Here is an 11,739-nt window from a genome sequence, read left to right on the forward strand (position 1 = left end):
GGACAACCGAAGGGGAAGGCGGTGATATGAGGATCACATGTGATCACGGAGTGTTAATGCTTTGCTCCGGTGCTCTATTAAAAGGAGCACCTTAATTTCCAGTAGATTCCCTAGAGGCCCGGCCGCCACCGGCTGGTAGGACAAAAGATGTTGTGCAAGTTTCTCATTGCGAGCACGTACGACTAAATATGGAACACATGCCTATTGATTGATTAGTACTTGGATACCGTTTTATTATTATCTGCAAATGCCCAGCTTGATTGTTACATGAGTTTCTCTCATCCATGCAACGCCCGTTCATCCATCCATGTGCCTACAATATTCTAATCCTGCTGTTTACTATAATCACTACTGCTATCTTTGTTACTCTGCTGCTGTTATTTCACTATCGCTATCGCTATAAAACCGTTACTATCGATAAACTCTTGCGAGCAAGTCTGTTTCCAGGTGCAGCTGAATTGACAACTCCGCTGTTAAGGCTTTCAAGTATTCTTTGTCTCCCCTTGTGTCGAATCAATAAATTGGGTTTTACTTCCCTCGAAGACTGTTGCGATCCCCTATACTTGTGGGTTATCAGCCGCTGCCAAGGCTACCGCTGATGCATCGAAGAGGGGCGCTCCGGAGGTTTCCGCCGCGGCGCCTAAGGATGCACCCGGTGACTGGCCTGCTTCAACAATGACGAAGCGCGACAAGAAGAAGGCACGCAGCCTTGGTTTGATCTCCCCTGACGAGGCAAACATAGTACTACCAGGTTTGGCCTCACGCCCCAATCCCCCTGCCGGTTTTACTGTGATGTTTGTATCGTTCCTGTATCGAGGATTATCTCTACCTGCCCACGAGTTTCTCCGGCGTCTTCTGCATGTGTACGGGATCCAATTATGGCAATTAACTCCCAATTCCATCCTACATCTTGCTATTTTCATCACCCTCTGTGAGGCCTTTCTGGGCATTGATCCTCACTGGGGTTTGTGGAATAAAATCTTCTTTGTCAAACGCAACAACAACAGTAGTGGTTCCTTTGTCACCGGCGGAGTTGGGTTTGTTGTTCGCAAAGAGGAAAATTACTGCAATTTCCCAATGAGAGAGTCAGTTCAGGGGTGGAGACTGAGTGGTTCTACCTCAAAGACTCATCGGCAGCTAACATGCGTCTGCCGAAGTTTGTCGATGTCCTTGAAGCAGTGCCGAAGAATCTTGGAAGAATATATTGACATCGAAGAAAAGCCCAAAGTCGAGAAATTGTTTGATAGAATTCTTCGGATTAAGGAATCTGACGGCCAAACTATGATGGGTACTGAAATTGTGGCTATTTTCCTGAAACGCCATCCATCCAATTATGTCCAGAGCCCACCAGATGTGGTTATAGTCGGGTTCTAGGGATGAAACTAGAGTCAACGTTGCAGAGTTATCTGAGAAGGAACTACTGGATGAAGTTACACGTTTGACCCATTTTAGTCAAGAGGACTCGATTCCACTTCTTGCCCTTCAGGAGCCTTATGACTTCGATCATCAACCAAATGAGGTGAATATATTCTGTGTTCATACTAACATTTGCACTCGATATACTCTGCTTTCCTTTATTAAATCCTCATCTAAACTGATAGGTTCCACCAACTGACGAAACTTTCCGAATGCATCGGAAGAAAACGTTGAGGAGGGCGATTCTACTATCAATATAGAAGCATGTGCTCAAGAAAATGAAGTTCTTGAAGATGAAGATAATGATCCTGCCAATCCTGAAGCTTTTTCTGCAGATCATAGATCCTTCGCTGATGACTTAAGTGATATAGTGGAGTCGAATCATGACAATGATGCTGATCATGCTACCTTTCTTGATGCAGCTCCAGAGAAAACCAGCGCACAACCGCCGAAGAGACCTTCTGGCGGCTTTGCGGATGAGGACGATCTGCTCGACTTGTAAGTTTCTTCAATTGTTCCCAAAGTTGCTTTGTATTCTTCTACTCATTTTGAATGATTTATATGCCTATAGCGACGAAGGCTTTATAGAGCCTCCTTCGAAGAAGGCGAAAACGAGCCCTAGCAGGCTAACTCCCGCAGCTTCCGAAGCTTCTTCTCTTCCAGCAGCTATGGCTGCTCAACCTTCAACTGCCTCTTCCCTTTCGAAGGGGGAAGAGATTCCTTCTGGCAGCTGCTACTGCCGTTTCTCCTTCTTCCAGCGAGAAACCTGTAAATGTTTCAACTTTTGCTTTCCTTGATGATGGTTCTCCTTCTACCAGCCCCCGAGTCTACATTCGACTGCTTGCAATCGGGTGTGGACTTCAAAAGATACATTGTTGTTAAGGTGCTAACTTGATTTTGTCTTCTTTTCCTTTTTATAGGGCATTCAAACGGCCATCACTATTTTGAAGGGTTTCGCCTCCCAGTTCTCTTCTCTCGAAGCCGATAAGGCTCGACTTCAAGAGGAGGTGCAATCGTCTTCTTCAAAGCTTGATCAAGCAGTAAAAATGGCTGCCACTGCCCATCAAACGCAGATTCCTTGAAAAAAGAACTTGACCAACTAAAGAAGAGGTTGAAGGAGGAGGAAAAGGAGATGGCTGAAGCCGAAGCCCAGAGGAAGGAAAAGGAGGGTCTTCTTCGCCAATCCACTTTGGCTTTGCTTGGTAATTTTTACTGTCTTATCCTTGAATCTTCTTTACTTAACTTCATTGTGTTTCAACTTTCACTGCTTATCTTCCGCAGAAGCTGCCGATATTCTGCTCGGTTCCAAGGGAAAGCTCCCGTAAAATTCTTCCGCCGATGCTCTCGTCTATGGCAATCGAGTCCGGCGACCTCATCTGAGCTCTTCTCCAGAAGAACAAGAGAGTTATGTCGAGGCTTCATGCCATGATCTTTCCGAAGGCCAATCAAGAGAAGTCGCTGGAGCACCTGACGGACACTTTCGCAGTTGACACTGAAGGCACCAACGAGGTATTCAAACATACCTCGCGTACCTACAGCGCTCTCCTTTCTTTCCAGCTTATGATGAGGCACGGCTTTAAAGCTGATATGGAGCTGATGATGAAAGAGCTGCCAAAGGGTCAAGATAGGCAAGCTATCGACCTAAGCCTTTTCAAAGTATCAGCGGGCAAATGCGCACTACAGCTTCTTGAATTGGTATCGGCCAAAAAATCTACTACTGAAAGAGTTGGCCCAAGTTTATCGACACAGGCTCAAGCTCCCTGAACTTTCCTTTGTCAAGTTGTAAGATTATCGTTTGGCTCAAACAATGCCTTTTTTAAGACCTTTTGGTTGTAATGAATTCCATGCTGGCAATGTTGCCAGCTTTTCCCTGTTCAATTGTGATCTTCCTGGCTTTTGGATGCACGCTCCTGGTGGGAGTGAAAATAGTTGATATTGTATTTTCCTTGAGACACTTGATGATGTATTTTGCAGGTGACTCATGTACCTTCTTTTGTCGAAGGTTCTTTGGCTGGTGATTCTGAAAGTGATCGGCTTCGTCGCATGAAGGCACGCATTCTTCAAATGGAAAAATATATGCGTGGTATCCATGACATGGCTGCTATTATAAAGAAAAAAGGCGAGCTAGCTATTAATGCAGAACGATACGCACTGAGTGAACTGCAAAAAGCAACAGAAAGCTTGCACTATAAGTGCCTGTTCCTTCTTTGGTTTCTTCGATGCTGTTGATAATTTCTCTCTGATTTCATCTTTGTCATTGCTTTTGTTAGTCATAGCTCTGAATTTATCGGAAGAGAACAAGCGAGTGCACGAACGTGCAGATGCCTTAACCAATTTGGTACATTTCGATGAAGTCTTCTCGAAGAATCAGTCGAAGGCTGCAACTGTTGCAAAGTTTCAAGATCGGGTGCAACAAGTGCATCGATTTTTTGACAAGTGATGTACTGGCTTGAAGATGATATGGAAGACGATGTTTCCGCTGAATGAAATTCCTCCAAGATTGCTAACTTTGATGTTGAAGTTTAGTAATGCCAAGAAGGTCCGTAAATTAGTTCGCTGCTAGCTTCTTGCAGGAGCCGAATCAGCTTTTGCCTTTGTGCTATCGAAACATCCTTCCTTGGACTTGATGGCAATTGCAAATGCTGATGGCGATGTAAGCCGATTTTACCCTGATGTGAAGGTCCCTGCTTTTATTGTAATTGATAGGCTGGAAGATAGCTCGAAAGTAGATGTCCCAGTAGCAATTCCGTAAGAATAATTTTAATGATATTTGTAATCCTATTGTAATGATAGCTTTATGCATCCGACATTTGTTGCACTCAAATATTCGGGTGCATTAGATATAAGTTTCTTCATGTGTATGATGTAACTTTACTCAATCTTAAATCTGTTGGAGACGTCATATTTGCCACTTTTGGCAAAATATCACTTCCTCATAATTTATCTTCAAATGCCGGTGGCAAATTGTTTGACTAAGAAGAAAATCTTGATGCTCTTAGCCTTTTTTAGGCATCGGTATTCTGATGCTTTTTTACGAAAGTTATTGGTGGCAAATTCTTTGAGTGATCAGCTCATGTTGCTGGTTCGATGAACCCGTAGTAATCGCAACTTTGCCTCAACCGATGATGTATGTTTTAGTGACAGCCCCCGAGTAAATCGAGGGAACTATGCCTGCCATCGACTCCGTCGCTCTTAGTACCTCCTTGTGCGATGTACCGGCATGGGCCTTTCATCAGTATTTTTATCCTTGCCATCAGCAACACTCGCATGTTCCCTAAGGCTTCAGCATAGGATAATTGCATATTGTTGTGAATCCCGTCGATTACCATCCATTGCCGCACTCGTATTTTTCCCGAGGCTTTAGATGATAATTTCGGGTATAATTATTACAAGAGACCCTCGATCTTTTTTATCGAGTTCACTTATTGAAGTCAATGTTTGCGGTATTATGCGAAATAGTCTTGAAAAAATTGTTCGGGTGTCCCGAATCAACTCAAAACTCGAATAAACGAAACTTGGGTCTTTATTAGTAAGTCTATGACGATAAGATAAGCTAATACTGCTATTGCTAGAAAAGCCTTATTGAAAGTAAATTTCTATGAAAAATAAAGATGCATGTCACCGCTCGTCTCCTTTATGTAAGAGGAGGGTCCTTCTTGTCTTAATCCGCGCCTAGGGAGCCGGTAGCTCTTGAGGTGCCGATGATTTCTGGAGCAGCGTTGATGGTTTCCTTAGGAGTACTTGCGATGATCACCGGAGTATTAGCACCTTCGACTGAGGCCTTATCATCAACTGCCGAAGGTGCAATGGCTGGAACTATCATTGCAGAATCATCTGGTTTCTTCTTCGACTTCTTCACGATGTCATCCTCCTTAAGCTTGAAATCTTTATCTCGAGAGGCTAATTGCTTAGAAGTAAAATCGATAGTTTCTTGTTTTACTCCAAACTTAGCAACAATCTTCTAAAACTCGCGATCACAATTATTCGAGCGAGAGAAACTTCCATGAAATGTGATATTGGTCCCATTGTTGCCTGGCAATTTGAGATTTAGGTATGCATAATGTTGCACAACCATGAATTTGGCATAAGCTGGTCTCCCGAGTATAGCGTGGTACGGTGATTCTCAATTTACTACCTCAAATTCGATCCTTTCTTTCCTAAAATTGTCGGGTTTCCCGAAGACTACATTCAAGGAAATTCTGCCAAGAGGATATGCTAGCAAAGTAGGGACAATGCCATGGAAACATGTATCAGACTCCTCTAACATTTTGGTTGTGATGCCCATATTTTTGACTGTGCTTGCGAATATCAGATTTAATCCGCTTCCATTGTCCATGAACACTTTGCTCATACTGAGTCCTCCAATTTGTGCTTTGACTACCAAGGCATCATGACCTGGTTTTGGGATAGACATCAGATGGTCAGCCCTGCTAAATCGGATGCTCTGTAACGACCAGTCGACGTATTCTGGAATATTCACCATGGTACTTTATACGAGGTTGATTTCTTGCGTGAATTTCTTCATCTCTCTTCTAGAAACACCAGTTTTGTGAATCATGCTCATTTGTCCCCATGGTGGGGGAAAGGCTTCATTAGTATTACGGGTTTGAACTTGCTGAACTTGGTGCTGAGGCGGAGGTGGTGGCGGGTTCGGCTGCTGCGGTTGTCCCCTGCCTGTTTCATAGAACTTCTGCATTTCAATAAACTATCGACATTCTCTGAGTAAATGACTCGACTTCTTAGTGTTCTCCTTGGGATCGATATACGCATGTATGTAATAGGGAGCATTTAGCTGTTCAGCGAAAGGTAATTTCGGGACCCTTGAGGGTCGCTCCCTGTAATTACCATGATTTCCTCCTGAATTATTGCGATTGTTGTCTCGACGATCATCACGCCTATCATCATATCGATCATCTCGCCGATCGGAATACCCAACAGCTACAATGTTAGTATCATCGTATCCACGGTCTTTCCTCTTCTTACGGCGATCACGTCGATGGCCTGAATCATGCCTCTGCTGGTCATCGTCTTCATCGTCACTGTGTGGACGAGGTTTCCTTACATGATCTTCTCCATCAGCCCAACAGTTGGCAATCTCCATAAGTTTGGTGATGGTTTTTGGCTTCTTTCGACCAAGTTCTTCGATATAAGATTCCCGTCGGATGCCATCAATGCCATCACTGAAGGCATCAATTGCTCTTTCGACGAAAACATCTTCGGTAGCGTTTAGGAGCTTAGTAAAATGCCCGATGTATGTGCGCATTGATTCCTTCGGCTCCTGCTGACAATGACGTAGTTCTTCGATTCCGACCAGCCTCTTGTACGTGGCTTGAAAGGTTTTTACGAAGGCGTCAACCAAGTCTTCCCAGGATCTGAGAGATCCTTTTGGAAAGCCTCTCAGCCATGCTCGTGCTGAATCTTTCAGGTAAAGCTGCAGACATTGCATCGCTGCTATTTGATTTCCCTTGTGTAAGATCACAGTTTGTAAGTAATCGTCTATCCAAGATCTCGGCTCCTGCTGCCCGTCATATTTGGTAGCATCAGTGGGAGTAGGCTTGAATATCTTCGGTGGCATCGTCTCTCGAATCTTTTAACTTAATCAATCGGCTCCTCGAAGTTCGCCATCATATTCCTGATTTTTCTCAGAATCGTCGCTATCATATCCTTCTCTTGCAGCACGTCGTCGTCGAGCTTTGTCGATTTTGCTTTGTGTGATATCATCATGAGCGTCTTTCGAACGATGTCTTGATCCACTGCCCTGATCTGTAGCTTTCTCCTTCCTAGAGACGAGCTTATCTCCAAGGATTGCGAGGCTTTCCAGAGCACCTCGATGAGCTTGCGCCATAGGCCCATCGGGTGTCGGCTGGTGGTTGATCAAGTAGGCTGCGAGGTTGGCAGTTGCTCCCTCGACAGTTTTCGGCCTGAGCATGCCTGTGGTGTCCATGGTCATAAAGGAGTTGGACAAGTTTGAAGTTATCTCCCTTGCATCATCGCATCCTTAGTTGATACCTGCCTGAACCTTGATTGCTACGAGATGCACTACCATGTGACGCTCTACGTCGCTCACTGGATTGATCGGCTGCGTGTCGGCGTCGCTCGAGGCCTGCTTGCTCGTTTGACAATCGCACTCGATTTCTTTCCAAGGTAGTATGGTACGCATTAAGAGTCCCTGCCGAAACTCCAGAAGGGATTCGAGTATTGTTGGTTATAGCAGCACGAGCAATTTCCCACTCTTCCTCAGTAATAGTATAGTCACTATTATCGTTGCTAGAGCTGTTCTCAATGTTGTGACGCCTATGGTTGGCACGCGGGGTACGTTCTCCTTCATCTCCGTCGGCCGAGTTCAGGATAGCGTAGATCTGATGATGCGCCACCTTCCAGGTAGTAGCTGTCCTGGTGATGCTGTCGATACTTTCCTCGTCCGAAGAATAATTGGCACTGCAGATAAACGGTGTGTCACCCAAGCCCAATCCATGCCTGGTGTCACAGTTGAGGCAATAGTACGATGTCAGATCGGACGACATAAGAGTCACCGGATCCAATAGACATAGATGACGCCGAAAGGCGCGGAGTCGATGGTGGCGAAGATGTTGGTGTTGATGCCAATAGTGCAGTCGATAGACCGACTGAGACCGGAGTCGACGTGGTCGATCCTGCTGCCGATGACGAGGGAGTCCTTGTTGTGTTGGAGACGAGCGGATCGGGCAGCCGAAGAATGCCCTCAGCGTTGATGCAGTAGTGGATGCTCCCGAACGTCATACCCAACCCGCCTTGCAGATCCGAAAAGATCGAACGAGATGAGTTATTGTGCGGAGTAAACTCGAAGGACCCAAATCGAATCGAGTTCCCCGAGCTTGGTGATGAAGGGGCCGACGACAACGTCGGCGATGCTGATGGAGTTGTGGATGACATGACTGAAGTAGCCGATGACGAGCCTTGTGCCAATAGGGTCCCCACAGACGGCGCCAATTGACGAGGGTGCTCCTCGGCAATGCCCACCTTTGGGGCTTAGGGTTGACGGAATCCTGCAGGCTGACACGAGACATCGGATACCAAACAGACAGGGAGAGAGATTTACCCAGGTTCGGGGCCCTCGATGAGGTAAAACCCTTACTTCCTGCTTGCCTAATCTTGATTATCGAATATATCGGTTTTACAATGGGGTAGCCGAAGGCTATGACTAAGATCTCGTCGAGAGGCTAAGATTTCTAATGACCTAGCTCTAGACTTGCGGTGAATCTGGTTGTGGTGATTATGTGTCCCTCGGCAGACCCTCTTCTGGCCCTTATATTGTAGGCTGATACGTCCCAAGAGTATCTATAATTTCTTATGTTCCATGCTACTTTTATGATGATACTCACATGTTTTATACACATTATATGTCATTATTATGCGTTTTCCGGAACTAACCTATTGACGAGATGCCGAAGGGCCGGTTCTGTCGTTTTCTGCTGTTTTTGGTTTCGAAATCCTAGTAAGGAAATATTCTCGGAATCGGACGAAATCAACGCCCAGCATCTTAGAATTCCACGAAGCTTCCAGAACACCCGAGAGCCACCAGAGGAGGGCCACAGGGCCACCAGACGCCAGGGCGGCGCGGCCCAAGGGGGCGCGCGCCCCCCTATTGTGTGGCGCCCCTGTCAGCCTTCCGACTCCGCCACTTCGCCTATTTAAAGGTCCCTGACCTAAATCTTCGATACGAAAAAGCCACGGTACGAGAAACCTTCTAGAGCCGCCGCCATCGCGAAGCCAAGATCTGGGGGACAGGAGTCTCTGTTCCGGCACGCCGCCGGACGGGGAAGTGCCCCCGGAAGGCATCTCCATCAACACCACCGCCATCTTCATCACCGCTGCTGTCTCCCATGAGGAGGGAGTAGTTCTCCATCGAGGCTAAGGGTTGTACCGGTAGCTATGTGGTTAATCTCTCTCCCATGTACTTCAATACAATGATCTCATGAGCTGCCTTACATGATTGAGATCCATATGATGAGCTTTGTAATCTAGATGTCGTTATGCTATTCAAGTGGATTTTACTTATGTGATCTCCGGAGACTCCTTGTCCCACGTGTGTAAAGGTGACGAGTGTGTGCACCGTGTGGGTCTCTTAGGCTATATTTCACGAATACTTATTCACCGAGTTACGATTTGAGTTGGATGTCTCTATGAAATTGTGGTGTGTTAGTACCTCCTATGAATGCTCACGGTGATAGCGTGGGGTGTTTATTAGTACTTGGGAATACATCTTTAAGGTTTGCCTACATGATGAATTAGTGTTCGTTGTCTTGCCAGAGAGTAATTCGGAATAGCATAGTGAAGTGCTTATTTATATTCCTTTATGATTGCAATGTTGAGAGTGTCCACTAGTGAAAGTATGATCCCTAGGCCTTGTTTCCAAATACTGCAATCATCGCTTATTTACTTGTTTTATCTGCATCTTTACTTCCTGCAATATTACTACCATCAACCGCACGCCGGCAAGCTATTTTACAGGCGCCGTTACTACTCGCTCATATTCATTCATACCACTTGTATTTCACTATCTCTTCGCCGAACTAGTGCACCTATACATCTGACAAGTGTATTAGGTGTGTTGGGGACACAAGAGACTTCTTGTATCGTGATTGCAGGGTTGCTTGAGAGGAATATCTTTGACCTCTTCCTCCCCGAGTTCGATAAACCTTGGGTGATCCACTTAAGGGAAACTTGCTCGCTGTTCTACAAACCTCTCGCTCTTGGAGGCCCAACACTTGTCTACAAGAATAGAAGCACCCGTAGACATCAAGCACTTTTCTGGCGCCGTTGCCGGGGAGGTAAGGTAAAAGGTATTCACATCCTCCGACTACTAAGCTATTTTCTAGTCTTGTTGCCGGTGTGTGAGTGCTCGAAGCTATTTCATTTAGATCCTGCAATTGCATCTTTTTGTTTCTTGTTTTTATTTTTCACTAGTTAGGCATAATGGAAAACAACAATGAGCTTTTTAGTCTATTTCCTGAGTTAAGATATGAATTGTTTGATGCGAAAATTTAAAAACCTATGGAACCTTATTTGCATGATAGTAGCAATGTTATTAGTATGAATGCAATTACTGCTAATGCTATGGAGAAGTCTAAGCTTGGGGAACCTAGTTTTTGTGATCTTTTTAGCTTCCCATCTTTAGGGGAGAAAATTTTCTCTGATAATTCTTTATCTCCCATATGCGATAACTCTAATGATGCTTGTGATATTTTAAATCCACCTACTGAAAGTACTTCTTTCAAGATACCCATGAAAATTATTGAACGTGTTATGGATAACCGCTATGAAGGGGATGGAACTATCCATCCCGGAGATCATTCACTGTTTTTGCATGAATTATGCGGGTTATTCAAGTGTGCGGGTATCTCTATGGATGAAGTGAAGAAGAAACTATTCTCTATGTCGCTGTCTGGTAAAGCGGCGCATTGGTACAAACTGCTGAAGGATGGGCATTCTCTTGATTGGAAGGATATTGTGCCTCTATTTTACTCAAAATTCTATCCTCCAAGTGAAATTCACAAAGACCGGAACCGCATATATAATTTCTGGCCTCATGATGGAGAGAGTATTGCCCAAGCATGGGGAGATTGAAGTCTTTAATGCTCAAATGCCCCAATCATGAGCTTCCTGGTAATATCATCATTGATAATTTCTATGCAAGACTTTCTTTTCAAGATAAAACCTTGCTGGATACTACTTGTTCTGGATCATTTACACGCAATGAAGAAGAGTTTAAAAGGGACCTTCTTGATCGGATTCAGGAGAATGATACGTCCAAAACGTATCTACTTTCCCGAACACTTTTGCTGTTTTTTGCCTCTAATTTGTGTATTTTGGATGCAACTAACACGGACTAACGCTGTTTTCAGCAGAACTGTTCTGGTGAAAACAGCGTTAGTCCGTGTATTTTGGAACTGTTCTGGTGAAAGAAGATCCCTTTTAAACTGTACCGATCAAGAACTTTTGCTGTTGTTTTGCCTCTAATTTGTGTATTTTGGATGCAACTAACACGGACTAACGCTGTTTTCAGCAGAACTGTTCTGGTGAAAACAGCAGAAGAGTTTAAAAGGGACCTTCTTGATCGGATTCAGGAGAATGATACGTCCAAAACGTATCTACTTTCCCGAACACTTTTGCTGTTGTTTTGCCTCTAATTTGTGTATTTTGGATGCAACGAACACTTTCTTGTTGTTTGCCTCTAATTTGTGTATTTTGGATGCAACTAACACGGACTAACGCTGTTTTTCAGCGAGCTTGTTCTGGTGTCTCGTTTTTGTGCGAAATCCAACTTTCGGAAAAACCTCGGGA

This window comes from Lolium rigidum, chromosome 7, assembly GCF_022539505.1.
Source record: "Lolium rigidum isolate FL_2022 chromosome 7, APGP_CSIRO_Lrig_0.1, whole genome shotgun sequence".
NCBI lineage: Eukaryota > Viridiplantae > Streptophyta > Magnoliopsida > Poales > Poaceae > Lolium > Lolium rigidum.